At 48.8% G+C, this 7,227-nt stretch overlaps 1 pseudogene; it reads right to left on the reverse strand.

Moving 5' to 3' along the window:
- Positions 1-3,270: 3,270 nt before the first annotated feature.
- On the reverse strand, positions 3,271-5,954 carry LOC109449341 (small ribosomal subunit protein eS6; annotated as a pseudogene).
- Positions 5,955-7,227: the final 1,273 nt, after the last annotated feature.

Raw genomic sequence — 7,227 nt, forward strand, 5'->3', positions numbered from 1 at the left:
CAGTGGGAAGAAGTAAGTAGGTGCTTGCTGCAGATTCCTCCAGAAAACCAGATGTCCTCCAGAAGCCAGCACCTCACTTCCTGATGATGCCCGGTTGGGGGAGGCCTCTGGGCCACTGTGTCCGTTGGGCTGAGAAGATGGTCACTGTCACTCCCAGGACATATTTTACCCTCCTCGGGTGAACTGTTTTGACTGAGTTGACCCATTGTTTTGATGACACCATATGACACCCAAAGCTAAGTCTTTTATCTCCGATCACTTTGGGAATTCTGGATTTGAAATGACAAGTAGTCCAGTTTCCATTTCCTTGTGGTTTAGAGGAGGATTGGGACCTGGCCAACATGGCCGGATGGCCAGAGAACCTTCTCAACCCACAGGCAGATCCATTGTTTACTCCCGTTCCTCAGGTTTGAATTCTTCCCAGAATAGCATGCCCCCAGTCACCCCTTGGAACCCATTTAATCTTGAGGGGTCTTGCAGGGATTGGACCTGGGGAGTATTGAAAGCTACTGGACCCCAACAGGGTGGGGACAGAGGAATGGAGGGTTCCCTGGGCCTGGAGCTGGGCTCCTCCCCTCCGCTCACTCAGCTCCGTGCCACTGGGCAGGGCAGAACGTCCAGACTGTGGTCTGGGCCAGAGCCCTGCACGGACGCCCGGACCCTCCGTCCTGCTGCGTCTCCCTGCCATCCCTCCTTGCCATGTACCCGCTCACCCCAGCCCCAGCCTGAGGTTCCGCTCAGGGTGGTCAGGTCTCCTCTGCACGCGCTCAGGATTGCAGGGGTGGAGCATCTCCCCAAGCACAGTCATGGGCCTCCCTCCGCACTGGGTTGGCACCGTGTCCCACACTTCATGTCCACCTGGAACCTCAGAGTGGGACCTCGTTTGAGAAAAAGGTCATTGCAGATGTAGCTGATTAAGGATTTGAGATGCGATCGCCCTGGATGTAGTGGGGTCCCTGGATCCAATGACACCAGCGTCAGGGTGTCATCAGCTTACTGCTGTTCGTATCGGTCCCCGGGCGTTGGTGCACTGCAGGCCAGATGGCGTTCCTGGGGCTGCTATGATCAAGTCCCACACACCGAGTGGCTTAAACAACAGAAATTGCTTCTTTCACAGTGTGGAGGTCGGAAATCCGAGACCGAGGTGTCAGCAGGGCGGTTCCTTCTGGAGGCTCTGAGGGACAGTCTGTCCCAAGCCTCCTGCCTACTTCCTGGTGGCCGTCCTTGGCGTTCTTTGACTTGCAGACTCATCCCCGTCTCTGTCTTCATCTTCACTGGCCCTCTCCCTGCGTGGTGTCTCTGTGTCCAAATGTCCCCTTTGTATAGGGACACAAACCGTATTGGATTAGGACCCACTGGAACGACCTCGTGTCAACTGGATGACCTCTGTAAAGACCCTCTCTCCAAGTAGGCTCATATTCTGAGGTACTGGGGGTTGACGCCAACATATGAATTTGGGGGGAACATAATTTAGCCCATAACAGAGGGTGACAGGGAATGTCCAGTTACTATTGCTCTGTAAGAAGCTAGCTAAGTGGCACAAAACAATACATATTGTGCTCGCAAATGCAGATAGGACACAGCAGGCCTGGCTTTCCTCTCTCCATGGTGTCTGGGAATCGGCTGGCAAGGTTTGCTGGCTGGGCTGGCTCAGCAGCTAGGGGCTGGGGTCCACCTGGGGGTGTCTTCACTCACACGTCTGCTGGTTGGTGCTGGCTGTGGGCTGGGACTTCAGTGTCCCCATGTGTGGCCTCCTCGTGTCGTCTGTGCTTCCTCACACCATGGCAGCCTCAGGGTTCTCGGCCTGTTTACGTGGCTGCTCAGGGCTTCAGAGGCAAGCATCCCAGGACCAAGACAGAAGCTGGGTGGCCTTTCTGACCCAGCCTCAGAAGCCACGCACTGTCACTGCTGCCACACGCTGGCAGTCCCGGTGAGTCACAGGCACTCTCCCAACGTCACCAGCTCCGGGAGAGAGTTTTAGATTGCACACTCTGCACTAAGGAGCCTGGATTGACTTCTTTCTCCCTCCGCCTCTCCACACCCCAAGCTGCCCGCACAGTGGAGAGTGAAAGCACGTCCTGAGGTGCAGAAGCAAGTCAGCTTGTGGGGTGGTTCCCTGGGCCTGAGTTCTCAGCGGGTCAGGAGGCCATCCATCCATCCGTCCGTCCGTCCGTCCATCCGTCCATCCGTCCGTCTATCCATCCGTCCATCCATCAATCCATCCATCTATCCACCCATCCATCCATCCAAGACATGTTTTCTGAGCCCCCATTACACACCAGGGGCTGTTCTAAGCCTGGAGATTCAGGTGAACTCCCTGAATTCCCTGTGTTGAAATTCCAGCAGGAGAAAGCAGACAAGAAACAAATAAATCAATAAACAAGACGATTTTAAATAGTGATGCGTGCATGAGAAAAATCAAACTAGAGAAAGTGATGGAGAGCAGCCAGGGCAGGGGGCTGAGCAGCCAGGGCAGGGGGCTGAGCAGCCAGGGCAGGGGGCTGAGCAGCCAGGGCAGGGGGCTCCTTTGCATGGGGCGCTCAGGGCAGACGCATCCGTATGAGACGAGGCCTGCGAGGTGGGTGGCAGCGTTTCCTGTAGGACCCCAGGCCCTGGCGAGGAGTTTGGGTTCTGCTCTAAATAGGTCACTAAGGGTCTGACGCCAGGAGTGCTTCTAGGGGCTAGGCCTGGGGTGTGAGGTGGACACATCCAGCCCAAGACCCGGCCAGAGGGTGTGCATGTGTTTGTGGAGTGAGCGGTTTCATTGTCCCAGCACAGTGCACTGCCTTCCCATTCATAACGCAGGGCATTTCAGGGGCAGATTAAATTCTACAAAGGAGTAAATGGCCTGGGAAAGTGAAGTGACGCCCTGGTGGTGGACAGCAGTACATTATAGGTCTTTTATTAGCCAGCAGCCCGTGGCAGCGAGCCGACAGGCTCTTACAAATGCACACATATGAGAAATACAGGAACTGCATCCATCAACCTCTCAACTTCACTTGAAAGGTCTGGGCTTGTACTGAAGGTGGCGAGGGCTGGGACGGGATTGGCTGGTCCAGGAAGATGACGCCCCCTGCTTTGCCCCAGGCCTGGCCTGCGGCCTGCTGCCTGTCCAGAGTTCCAGTGAAAGTAACTTTAAAAAGTTTATTTTCATAGCAGTGTTAGCAGAGCACCATAAAACAATGTTAGAGGGAAAGTCTGCCTGTTTTTTTTGTTTTGTTTTGTTTTGATATTTGTTTTTCGATGTCTGATCTTATTTATGTGTTACTCTTAGAAAATCTCATTTTTGATTGGCTCAGACTAAGAGGTAGAAGCTCTCAGAGAGGACAGCCTGTGTCTCCCGGCAATCTGTTCCTGGCATTTTTCTTTGGCCTTCTTCATTCTCTTGGTCGAAAGCTTAGCATATTCTGCGGCCTCTTATTGTTCTTAGCACGCTGTTTCTCCAGAGCAATATGCTGACGTTTGTGTTGCAGGACTCGCGGAGTAACAGGACACTGAATCTTGGGTGCTTTGGTCCTAGGTGTCTTACCTTCTTTGTTTAGGGGCTGTCTCACAACATACTGGCAGACGTCATCTTCTTTAGAGAAATTGAAAAGTTTGCGGGTTCTGTTAGCTCTTTTGGGCCCCAGGCAACAAGGCACAGTGGTATCAGTGAGACCAGGAATATGTTTCTCTCCCATTTGTACAACGACCAAGTTGAGAACACTCAGACTGGCATCCACAATGCAACCCCGAACAGATCTGCGCTTTCTTCCTGCAGGCCTCCTTGGTCTGTAACAGGAATGCCCCTTACTCAGAAGCAGGCGGACACGGCTATGGGTCACGACACCCCGCTTCATGGGGAAACCTTGTTTGTCGTTCCCACCACTGATTCGAAGCACACAACCCTTCCATTCTTCACCCAGAGCGTCAGCAGCAACTTCCGTGGCCACACGTTTCTCCGAAAACATACGAAGTTAGCGTTCATCGTCCCCTTCACTGAGTTTCTGGCAGCCAGTGGCTGGGAAAGAGATGCTTGGCTTCCTCCTGAAGCCACCGACGGCCTCCGAGGCGCCATGACAAAGAGCCTGGCTGTTTTTTTTTGATCCATGAGGCTCCCGGTGCCAAAAAACACTGCAAAAGGGAGGCCTGAGTGAGATTCCCCTGGATCTTCTGCACTCCCCATGGTGGGGGGAAGGGGCAGCAGCACAGACTGCAGGTCCCCAGAGGTCCTCGCTCTTGGCCTGAGGGACAGAAACCCAGGCCAAGCAGCTCCAGCGGCTCCGCGTTGGTCTTGGTTTCTAACTTGGAGGGAACTGTGACGAGTGCTGGGGTAAGATGATGTGGGACTCAGCCACCCAGCTTGGGGTCAGGGAGCTGGCAGGAGGGGTGGACCCTGGGATGCTGGAATGTGAGCCCCGAGAACAGCAATGTCCCCACTCTGGGAACCACACGTGGCACAGAGCAGGCTCTGGACAAGTACTGTTTGTCCAATGATGGCCCAGCCAGCAGATAGGCCCTGGTCACTGTTTGTGAAACATCACGGTCAGTCGGTTGTTCTGCTTTGTGAATCTGCTGTCTTAAACGAGCGCCTTTCCTGCATGTGTGTCTTGTCGCCCTGGATTTTAAGCTCTGAGGGCAGAGAAGGACCATACACCCCAGTGTGTCCCCAGGACAGTGGTCTTACAGTAAGATGACCTCTCTCTGCATCAAGGGCATCTCAGTAGAAAGGGCAGTGGGCAGCCTCACTCACAAGTATTCTGTGACATCCTCCCAGGGCCACTCAGGACACCCACTGGGCTGCGGGAAGAGAATGTCACCACTTCTCACTGTATTTATTTTTTTAGTATCATGTTTTAAATGTTTTCAGTTTTGTGTGTATATTTTATAATGTGTAGCCTGCCAGTTACTTTAGGCCACTGGTTCTCAACTGGGGACGATTTTGCTCCCAGGAAACACTGGACAGTGTCTGGAGACATTTTGGTGGTCACAATGGGAGTGGGAGTAAGGGGTGCTCCTGGCATCTGGTGGGTAATGGCCTGGGATGCTGCTAAATGCCCTTTAAGGCATAAAGCTTAGGTTATTATTATTTTTCCTTCCCTTGCATTCAATAAGCATCCATTGAGCATCTACTGTGTGTGCTCAGCCCCTTTTCCTAAAAAGCTGCATAAATGCTGCTCCCACCTCAGATGCTCTCTCTCTCATTGGACATTGATGTGCAAACCACAGTCACAGTGGCCGCTTCTGAGAGGCAGAGCCAAGACAGCAAAGGGCACTGAAAGGGTAAGCCGGCGTGGCCTCCTGTTTCAGGTTCTTGGCAGATGGGCCGATGAAAGACAAGAAGTGAAGGTCGGCCAGTGACACACATCCTTGATGTATGGTCAGGAACGAAGTCATGGGCAGCCCACGTGGCTGTTTTAACTCAGTGTGGGGACAGTTGTAGGGAACAAAGTTCATTGTTTTATATGTTCAGCCATCAGAAAGCCCTGTTTTAAAAATGTTCACTTTCTAATTAAGTGACAAAGTGTCCCTGTTTCCTTGGAAGCCACAGTGGATGGAGCCACCAAGAGGGAAGTACCTGAAATCTGGAAGATAGAGAGAATCAGAAGAGAAGCAGGGCTACTGTGTCCTGCCCTCACCACATCCCTTCTGGGTCCATCGATCCATTTCTTTGTTCAGTCAGTAGATCCTTCACGGGCTGACCCAGGCATTCATTGGTTTATCCATTCACTCAAGTCATTTTTCATTTCTCTTATGCATTGCTTATCCGGGATTCTCCTTACTCACTGTTGCAGCTGACATTTATTGAGCTGCTGTATACCCGGCACAGATAATGCAGAGAAGATCAAGATCAAAGCGAAAGTCACGCCCTCAGTGAGCACCTTGGTGGGTCCATTGTTCTCTGTGCCCCCTTCCTCCTCTGCCTGAATTGTGTTCTTGTCCTGTGGCCAGAGCCACTTGCAGTCACTGGCCATGCAGGCAGCTCTTTATCTCCCCCAGACCAATTCACAGAGACTCCTTTGGAGTAACAAATTGAACTCAAGCACTCTCCCTCTTTGTAATTCTCAAAAACTCCTGTAATCAGATAATGTAAGTCCTTCGCATTTGTTCTTTTTTAAGATCGTTTGGGTTACTCTAGGTCCTTTGGTTTTCGATATAAATTGAGAATCAGTTTATCAATTTCTACCAAAAAAAAAAAAATCCTACTGGGATTTTAATCAGGATTGAATTTTATCTGTGGAGCCATTTAGAGAGAATTGGCATCACAAGATATTAACCCTTCCAATTCAAGGTTATGGTATATCTCTTCAGTTAGTTGTCTTTTTTTTTCTCCAATTTTCCCTCAACAATTTTTTTTGTATTTTCTGTGTAGAGTTCTTTCTTATATCTCTTTTGTTAAATTTATCCCTAAGTACTTTATAATGTTGATTCTATTGTACATGAAATTGTTCTAAAATTTTCATTTTTCTGTTTCTACTAATATATAAATATTCAATTGATTTTTATATATTGACTTTATATCCTAACACCTTTGTAGGTTCATTTATTACATCTGGTAGTTTTTAAAAAATATATATTCTTTAGGATGTTCTATGTAAACAATTATGTCATCTATTGATGAAAGAAGTTTTATTTATTCCTCTTTAATCAGATGCCTTTCGTTTCTTTTTCTTGACTTATTGCACTGGCTGGAATCTTCAATGTTGACTTGAAGTAGTGAAAAAGGACATCTTGTCTTGTTTCTGATCAGACTTTCACTGTTAGGTATAATGTTAGCTGAAGTTTTTTTTTAGACGCCCTCTATCGGATGGGTGAAATTCACTTCTGTTACTATTTTACTTAGAGTTCTGATTATAAATTGATGTTGAATTTTGTCAGATGCTTTTTCTACAACTATTGACATGACCATATGGCTTTCTTTTTTAGTCTGTTAATATGGTAAATTACATTGATTAATTTTAGGGTGTTAAGCCAACCTTGTATTCCTGGGAAAACCTCATTTGTTGAGGATGCATAATCCATTTTATATATGGATGGATTTATTTTGCTACAATTTTAAAGAATGTTTGCATCTGTGATGATGAGGGTTATTGGTGTATATGTTTCTTTTATTGTAATATAATTATCTGGTTTTTTGTATTAGGGTAAAGCTGGCTTTATAAAATTAGTTGAGAAGTATTCTCTCTTAAATTTTTGGGAAGAGGTTTTGCAGAATGGGTATTATTTATTCCTTAAATGTTTGTCAGA

The sequence above is a fragment of the Rhinolophus sinicus genome, linkage group LG15, assembly GCF_036562045.2.
Source record: "Rhinolophus sinicus isolate RSC01 linkage group LG15, ASM3656204v1, whole genome shotgun sequence".
NCBI classification, from domain to species: Eukaryota; Metazoa; Chordata; class Mammalia; order Chiroptera; family Rhinolophidae; genus Rhinolophus; species Rhinolophus sinicus.